Consider the following 10,170-nt stretch of genomic DNA (forward strand, 5'->3'; position numbering starts at 1 on the left):
GTACCTACTTAAAGTCTGATTAATCAGAATCATTTGTTCATAAATATCCATATCCATTATGAGTTTCAGAGGTTAAAAATAATTAGAAAGTCTTTTTACCCGTTGATATCATCTGCCGTATTGGCATTTTGAAAATGACTGTAGGGAAGGCTGTTAGGGTGGTACGACTTCCTGCACCCCAGCGTGTTGATTTTGTTTTGACTCTTTGTACATTTCTGAGCGTGCTTGACTGGCAGAAAAGCTTAATCACAGCAATTACATAATGAGTCAAGGGGAAATTGTTTTTGTTAAGAAAAACACATTTCAACAAGATAATCTACTTTTACTTGCCAATATTTTATTATTGAGTTTAAGATAGATATTTGACTTAATAACAGGCCTGTGACTCACCATTTGCAGGTTTAGGAGTATTGACAGGATCACAGACAGAAATTAGGACCTGTTGTCTTTACAACAATGCTTAGAATCATTCTCTGCTTATGGGAAAAAAAGACGTGTGTCAGATTCAAGCCTGAGCTATGAGCTACTAAGGCCATGAGCCCACAGTGGAGGGATGACATCGATTTTGTCGTAGCAGGGGTTAGGATGGGTCACACTGGGTTGCTCAGATTACTTTGCGTTAGCTATTTCCAGTGAAGCCCCAGGCGCCCACAAGCAACCATTTGTTTTTAGTAACTCACTGGCAAGTATAGTGGAGGAACGTATGCTTCAGCCTAGTGCAGGGTTGACTCAAAAGCAGTTACAAATATGAGAATTTAATTATGAATACATTTATTGCCTAAAAGAAAAAAGATTCAGCTGACTGATTGTGTCCAACTGTAGCTCATGGTTTTCTTCCCCTGGCATTTCGTAGTCAATGTGTGTGTGTGGAAAATAATATAAAGCACTGCAGGAACCACAATATACCTCTAGGGGACCCCTGGACCCACTAGCCCCTGGGAAAGCGTTCCCTCTAAATGCCCCTTAGTTTCTTCCCTGGGATTGTGCTGCATCTACTGGTCAAGGGGCTCTTGTTAAGGTCCATAGAATCATGAACTTAGAAGACATCATGGAATGGATATTAAATACAATAACACCTAAACATTAAATGCATATTTTATGTTGCATCTGAATGAACAAGAGCTACTTAATAGCAATTAACAGACATAACTATATGACCTTGGCTTTTTGTAAATGTCTTTTATGAATATGATGTTTGTGTTAATTACAGATTGAATTGAAATTAAAAGCCTTCTTGAGGTTAAAAATCTGTGGCATTTTTCCACAGTACACACAAATATAATTGCAGCTTTTACTAAGTAAGATTGAAACCTCACAAATTTTTTTAACTAAATTTGAATTAGCAGGATGAATTTACCGATACAAAATAAATAGCCTGAGGATAATTATACACTTAGGTTTGCTTGTTTGGGTTCTCATTGCCTCTCCATCGGTTCACTGAACCTGGCTAATGAAGTCCATAAGCACTTAAATTAAACTGTGTGATGTAGAACTGCTGGCTGCATGTACCTTACGCCTCTCCTATCTCAGTCTTCTGCCCCTTCCTATTCTCAGTGCCCTCTCATTTTAGTGTGAAAACTCATAATAAAAGTTGTCACTACATACCATACATGATGCTGGAGATTTTGTTTTCTCTCCAATTATTATCAACAGCCATGTTTGTTTACACCATTCGGATTTAGCCTCGTAAAACATCTTTCACAGCCTGTAATCTGTTTTAGCTTGACAAGCTGCTCTCTGTAAACACAGCAATCGACTGTCCTGCTCGTGTTAGTAAACAGAAGAGAGCTAATCATTTGTTGGAAGAAGGACAGGTGCCCACAGAGACAACATGGTTAATTTCTGTTCAGGGGCCTAAATCACTGAAAGTACATACAGTATATTGCAAACTTAATCATGCATTAATTATCATTCCATTTCGCACCACAGTCTGTATTCTAGTAAATGGGACCAGATTGTTCAGTCGGAGGATTAAACTGTGCAGCAGTTATACAAAGAAACTACAGCCTACCATCTTACAAGTTGTGAGTGTCAACACAAAATTCTTACATTTTTTAATTCTGTCAACCCCTCCAGTAGCCCATGGGCACTTTGTCATATCCACAAAGTGAGCCCCAGGCCTCAGTTTAACATTTGAATTGCCCCTCTTTCCCAAAGGCCAAGGCATTATCACAAAGGAGGAAACTATCTATCTGTGGTAAGCAAGAAATTACTATAAAATCATACCTGGCTTGATATTTAATATATATATAAGATGAAATATAAATATCAAGTTTGTTTAAAGCTTTTTTATACGAAAAAAAATAAATAAAAAACAGCATTTTAAGGAAGCTTTTTATATCTTTATCAGTTGGAGAAATGTTCTATTCTTGCCAGAGATATTCCACAATATTGAACATCCTGGGATAAAACTGGACTGTTGTTTGCCAGCTTAAGTTTTTCTTTTTACTTTACTGTCCAGTCCCTTCTTTTAAAAGAGTTATCAGGTGCATAAAAGAAGATGTAGCTCTCAAAGCAGCTCTGACTTAGACGCAACAACAAGTAGGAATGTCAAAAACAAGCCTGGGTAGGATAAGGTTTTTTTGGGTTGAATAATAATGTGAAAAAATGAGTTACAGATTAGAATGTCAAGAACCCTGCTGATGGTAATAAGCAGGCAGCAATAATTACTGTTATATTATTATTTTCCAAACCAATCAAGAACAGGTGTTTCATCTGAAAAATGAACACTGAATAAAATTATTTGTGAACTGGTCTTTGCACCTATGCAAATCAAAACAATTACAGAATGTGAAACACTCAACATTAAAAACTTACACACAACTTTTGAACTCTTCTGTTATGATTGTATAATTGTGGTAAGTATGGAAATATTCCAGCATAAACTATACATTATACATTTTGTTTATTAAAATGAATGGGATTCTGTAGAGTGCCATTACCTTGTCTATAAAACCTTGTTCATTTATATGCAGATCATGCCACAACATAGTCACGGTAACGCTGATATGAGTTCTGAAATTAATGGTGCATTGCAAGCGACTGCCTTTTGTGGTTTCACAAGAGCATACAGAAAATGAGCAACTGAGTTTTTCGAAGAGTGCCTGTATTGGCCAATCTGCAAAAGCATGTGAGAGTAAGATAGCCACACACTCATCGCAATATTCCAATGCAAATACGGTCAAATTCCTAAAAGGCTGGGTGGTGCACTTGACCTCTGGTGTCAAAAAAGTCAATCTGATTTAATTAAATATGAGGGCCGTGATGAAGATTGTCTGATTTCTCATTCAGTTGATGTTTTGAAAAGATGTGATTGTCAAAATAAGATCAGACATAATATTGACAGCGTTAAAAAAAGAAGAAATTCCACCAGAATGCATATCATCAGTTCTCAGCCAAACTATTAAGAGCAGCACGAAGATTCTAGATAGCATCAATGAATGCTGCTGTCTCTCAAACTCCTGTTGGTCTACGATCCAATTAGATAAAAGTCTGAGGAATAGTTCTCTTTGGGCTTACTGCAGAGACAAGCTTCTGGGGCCAACTCAAATCATTCCACCTTAATTTTACAGGAGAGCATCACAGAAAGGGGGATCACAGGGGTGGTTTGCATGTGATCACAGTTACTGTTTCACTCAATTCTGTCAGAATCAGAGAAGTGGCTGGACAGGACAGGAGTTCTGCACTATTTATAGTGTGTACACATAATGGATGTTGTGCCAAATCAATTAAAAACCAATAAGACATTTTTTCTCAGTCACTCAAGTTATTATAACAGGATAGTCAATTAATGTACCCTGCCCAATCTGACTGTGCTGTCTGACATAATTTTGCTTTGTGACGCACTTTGTTCGCAAAGCTGAAGGTGTATAAAGCTGTTTTTATTTTCACAGTATAAACCGGTGTTCCCCCGGGAGAATGTGTGTCTCTCAGCCAGCTAAAGAGAGGGTGATTCATAATGTCACCAACACGCTTTCCTGTTAAAAAGTCCCATGCTGACATCGCAATTAATCACCATATGCTGGTCTGCCAGTTTTCATTTCTCTGTTCTGTAACACACAGCTTTTTATCACCATGATTATAATTATATACTGTAGAATAACCATTATTATAACCAGAATGGTCCACAGTCCAGCTTTGAGCACTGAATGCTTTAAACAGCACTCAACCTAAGTCAAAATTTACTGAGCCCACAGGCAAATTAATGCACACAAACAATTTATATGCCCCACCCTCATTTGCCTGCCAAATTTACACAACTAGTATACAGTGCTGGCTCTAACCTTTCAGGGTCCTAAGCAGGATTTGATTTGGTGCCCCCCCCCCTCCCCCCCGACTCTACATTATAAGTAATATATATACAGCTTCATAATGTTTGGGACAAAGAGATATATATTTTTGATTTGGCTCTGTACTCCACAATTTTAGATTTGTAATCAAACAATTCACCTAAGGTTAAAGTGCAGATTCTCGGCTTGTATTGAAGTGTATTTTTATGCATTTTGTTTTCACCATGTAGAAATAACAGCACTGTTTTTACATAGTCCCCCCATTTCAGGGTTCCATAGTGTTTGGGACAAATGGCTTCACTGGTGTTTCTGATCAGTCAGCTGTGTTCAATTGCTTCTTTAGAAACTATTTTTGAAATATTTTGAATAATTGGGGGGGGGAGGCATGGCGGCTCTGGGCCACTAAAATGCTACATGTCACTTACTGGGTCTGTCTGGTTCTGCTTGTGTAATCTAACAACTGCAGTGTATGTGACAACCTCAATTCTTAAACTGACAGGTGTGAATGTCAATGAAACACATTTTTTCATACAACTTCATATTTGTCAAATGTATCTCAATACTCACCTCAAACCTTCCCAAGCACTGCAGAGGGTTCTGATCCAAAGTTTGGGAAACAGTGCCTTCATTTTGTAATTGAAATTTGTGTGGCTTGTGTTACTTTTTTGTCTTACACGTTTGAGTCAATTATCATTTAGACAACCATCAATTGCAATCATAAAAAGAAAACTTCAACTGTTTGAATAGGTCGGTAATTGTTAAATATACTGCAGTAGATATAATTTGGGACATATTATGTATGTTATGTTTCATTTATGTTTAAAGTTAAAAAGTACAAAACTTGCCTTCATAAAACACAATAAAATGTACCAAATTTGAAGAAATATGTTATCATTTATGGTGAACCAATGAAACTATTATGAAAACTATTTGATTTAATGTAATATTAAGGTCATTTTTATAAGCTCCCAATTTGTTTCATGTGGAGACAATTCTTGTCAAGATTACAGTTTTATTTAATGGTCTTAGTCGCTGAAAGTGCCTGGAGGTATTTTTGGAGTGGTTATCTCTAAAAACAGCCTCTCAGCAAGCAACAGGATATTATGCTATCCGGGATAGCATGTGTTAGTATATGATAAATCATAAGGGGGGAAAAGTTGAAAAGTTTTTTATGTTGTAATGACTGCATAATATACCAAGGGCAACTTTTTTATTCAAGTGATAATATATCAGTTTTTTAAATTGTTTTTCACAATCTCTTACTTTCACTCAAAGACACACAGACTATCATGCTGTATAATGTATAAGTCTATATATTTAAAACATTGATAGAAGATTGCAAACTATTTCGGTAATAAATATACATCTGAACTATACACAAAAGTGACACTCATAGTACTGGGATGCACGACCTATGGTCTGCAGTCAAGGCCATGAGGAGATATACCACCAGCCAGTCGATGACATCACCGCCACCAAGCAGATGCTAGCTGCCTGTGGTCTACCTGTGGGGCGAGGCAAAGGAGGAGCCAGAGCTCGATTCTCCAGGAGGGATCATCATGAAAAACAGATGGACTGCAACTACCACCTGGATGGCTGCACATTTGCATAGACTAATGGGCTGTTAAAAAACAACAGACAAAAAACAAAGAAAAGAAACATCATATCAGCAGTTGAGCAAGCTCTCGCACTTCCACTGACTGCCTGAATCTCTGCCTCAGAGACTATATCCAACAGGCAGACGCCTTAAAATGATGACAATCACTTTTTTAAAAATCCTGAATGCATTCATCAGCTCCATTTGTTTATTCTTTCATGTCCTTTTATGCCTCCTCTAATTATGTCATGCATTTTGAATAAGCCGTTTGAGGTAGGAAATGCAGGTACAGGAACACTCTGCTTGTTTGATAGGAATTTGCTTAATTTTCTGTGGTGGAAAAATTACACGTAGGCCGTCTTCATGTTTCATCTCACTGTCTTCCGTCCTCACCGTTGCACAAACCAAAATGGTGGGTTATGGTTTCTATGTTATTGCCTTCAAGATTCAGGTTAAATGTGCTAATCTGCCCCACTGTCCATTGCAGTTCCATCCGGGAGTGTTTGTCCCTGTCACTGTATTGCAGTGCATCCCTAGTTTTGTGACAGACTGCAGGACCATGCCAGTTTTCAATTCTCTCCTTTTTTCTTCTTTCTGAGCTATAGGGAAGGTAATCACACCCAGGAGTTTCTCTGGATGTTTGCCAAAATCAAGCATTTATTCTTCAGAAAAAGAAGAAAAAGAAAAAGCCTGTAATTGACTGCAGTGTCATTGTGATGAGGTACAGTAAGCTCCATAATGTTTGGGACAAAGTCATGTATATTTTTCTTTATTTGGTTCTGTACTCTGCAAATTTAGATTTGTAATCAAACAATTCTTATGTGGTTAAAGTAGAGATTCTCTGATTTTACTGAAAGGTATTTTTATACACTTGGGGTTTCACCATGTAGAAATTACAACACTTTTTATACATAGCCCTCCCTACCCAGCACTTGTATAAATACTAGCCACAAGTGATACAAAATGTATGTGTGTGTGTGTCTGTGTGTTTGAGTGTGCATGCATCTCTGTGTGGTACATACATTACTAAGTTGCCAATGGATTAATATAGTGGAGTTTAACGACACAAACTGAAATGTAATGAATAATTGTACATATATGCATATAATGATTGCTATTTGTATTGAACATCTGGTTATGCATTTTATTGTGTCTGCTGAAAGAAAACAGAAAATTGTGAATGAATTACATTTTCATAAAGATTAAAGAAACACAAAAATATTTTCTATGTTAATGGAAATAATACAGATACAGACTTAATTCCAAAAAAAATCCAAGTGCTCTCTTGAGGTATATTGGTAGTCCCCCAGTCTGGATGTTGGACTGATATTTTGGTGGAAATGATTTGTCTGCTGTTTTTCCACAGATAGCTTTCATAGGGTGATGCTTTGAAAGGCATGTACTGTATCACCAACACCAGGCACAATGCCATATTTCAATAGTAAATCAAAACGTGTTCTAATGCATTTCATTAAACAAGAAACCGCAGTGTAAAAGGACCAATGTTGGACAAACGTGCTTGCCATGAGAGAGACCGGGCCTTTCTTTAAAACTGCCTGCTTCTGCTATTACGCTGCATTAACATTTACTGTATATTTTATGCTTGTGTTATAATCTTACAACAACATGGAATTTCATGGTGTATAACTACAGTAATATTGAAACATTCATATTTGTTTTATTCTGTCAGTTTTTCCTATCAGTTGCCTTATTATAGACCACCTAGTAGTGAAAGTAGTTTTTATGCTAAGCAGGTGTAGGCTTGGTTAGTATGTTAGATGGGAAATCTAGGAAAGCCAATTTGTTACTGGAAGAGGTATTGGTGAACCAGTAGGGGGCATTTTGTCTCTGGTCCAATCAGAAATTCAATGCCCCAGCACTGTGGTGGGGGCATTGAGCTCTAGAAATGCCATCCTTATGATAAGACCTTAAACCAGGGTCCTGGCTTATGGTGCTCATTACAGATCCCAAGGGGCTTTTCAAGAGAGTACAGGTATTAATCCTAGTGTCTGTCAAATTCCCACAAAACTGTCCCTCTGCATTCTGTCACCATCATACCCTACATCTGACTGGCTATGCATACCCCACCTGTAGGTAAAAATAAGTAAAATGCATTTCCAGTACAGAGATTTCTATTGCTTTGAACTCCGTCAAGACTCTTTCGCACATTATAAGATCTATTGAGGGGAAATTCAATACTATTTAATGGGGTTTTTGTACACCCTTCTGCTATATCACATAATTTCCTCCCAACCCACCGACATCACCTAGCCAGTAATCAATTCTGTAGTCTGTGCCGCCTCCCTAGAAACCTATCTTGTAAAAGACAGGGATTATTGGCTCAACTGCTGGACTCCTTCCCATGACACCCTTTAAAACAGCAGTAAACCAGCACACTTCATTAGTGTGCGGAGAGATGTGAAAATATTGACTTTGGGAGATGGGTGGCGGGGCGGCTCGGTTGTGAAGAAGCGTGATATTTACAGGCTCACTGCATCCTGCAGTGGATGGAATCATACTTTCCCTCTCTGATGCTGACACTGCCTCTTGAACCCATATGCAGTATATGGGATTGGCTTATGAGGAATGGCACCTTCGAGAGTCAGGAAGCCACTGCAGCTACTGAACTCTTCTGAAGATCACTCAAAGGACAACAGTTCAGTAATGAACATTTCACTTTGTTTTTCCAATACATCAGTTAAATTTGCTTTTTCATCCCTGGATGTTTGTAGCCATCTCTCACCATTACACCCCCACCCCTCAGCACTCCCAATTCTTCTGCATAAATTTCAAGGAAACAGAAAGCTATTATGAAGGAGATCAATGGAGTATGGATGAAATATCTCCCCAACCAGATACTAGACTACACTAGGTCAGAGAGTCTGTATATGACAAACCCATACAACACAAAAAGACTTTCCTAAATGGTTAAACGAGGAGAATATCTTAGTTGAAGCTGGCTTGGCCTAAATGGCACAACGCTAAATATGAAGAACTTCTGAGTCTCTTTAATACGGGAGATGTCCAGGGTGACATAGCTCAGGAGGTAAGAGCAGTTGTCTGGCAGTTGGAGGGTTGCCGGTTCGATCCCCCGCCCTGGGCGTGTCGAAGTGTCCCTAAGCAAGACACCTAACCCCTGATTGGTACCTTGCATGGCAGCCTTTCACCGTTGGTGTGTGAATGGGTGAATGAGAGGCATCAATTGTAAAGCGTTTTAAATAAAAGCGCTATATAAATGCAGTCCATTTACCATTTACCATCCATTTGGAGAGTGGTACACAAAGGCAGGAGGAAGAGTGACTGTGAAAAGCTCCCCCGGGTGCAATAGCACGTCACTGGGCTGTAGCTGAGAAATATCTACCTGGTGCTCTGTCACAGCTCTATGGTTGCTATGTGTAAATGAGAGCAGACAGTATACTATGGCCACCGCCTATGCAAACAGGGGGTGGGGGGAGAAGATAGGCCTTTAAGTGTTGCCCGATTTCTTGCTTTTTACATATGAAGATGCGTAAAGGCAACCTACCTGCCAGGATAGCAAAGTCTGGCAGTGGCCATGCTGACCAGAGGCGCTCTCAGTCTCAAAGAGTAGCAAATTCAGTCTAATGTGGCTCAGCTCATCTAGAACCATTTGGAAGACATGGCAGCCCACAACACCCATAGCCCATGATTAACAGAATGGAGAAGACATTATATCTTTGAATATCCTGAAGAAGCAATATCCTGTTGCCCTATAAGGTGCCATGCAGGTTGCAGCTCTCAGGTCTCTGTTATCTCCTGGACAGGGGACAAAATGCTCCCTATCATGCAGAACCTTATGTCACAAACAAAGGGCTTGTTATTCCATCCCTTTCTGGGGCTTGGACTGTGGGTCTGGCCACCAAGAAATCCCAGCTCGAACTAGTGGGAATATCCCAAATAGAAGTACGGACCTCACCGAGTTCTAATCATGTTGTGGTCCAAGACAATCATGTTTGTGTATTACCCTAAAGTTTGTCCTGTTCTTATGGCAAGCAACACTAAGGGATTGATGATGGTAATGAACACTGCTCATGTAGCCACCCCAAGGACATTTTCCAGGGGATAAAACAGTCCCCTCAGGGGAGGACCTGCATTGGACTTGGGATGGGTACAAAAAGCTTTCGAGTTCCTTATTTGAGCCCTGGACTCTGTTGTGCTGAAACAGGAATCAATGAAGACAAGGTTTGTGAAATGTAAGCATTTTGTGTTCACAGAGGCAGATAAAGGTTTAACATGATGGTATGGGGGTGACATTTTACCAAAACT

This window comes from Anguilla anguilla, chromosome 1 (genome assembly GCF_013347855.1).
Source record: "Anguilla anguilla isolate fAngAng1 chromosome 1, fAngAng1.pri, whole genome shotgun sequence".
Taxonomy (NCBI): domain Eukaryota; kingdom Metazoa; phylum Chordata; class Actinopteri; order Anguilliformes; family Anguillidae; genus Anguilla; species Anguilla anguilla.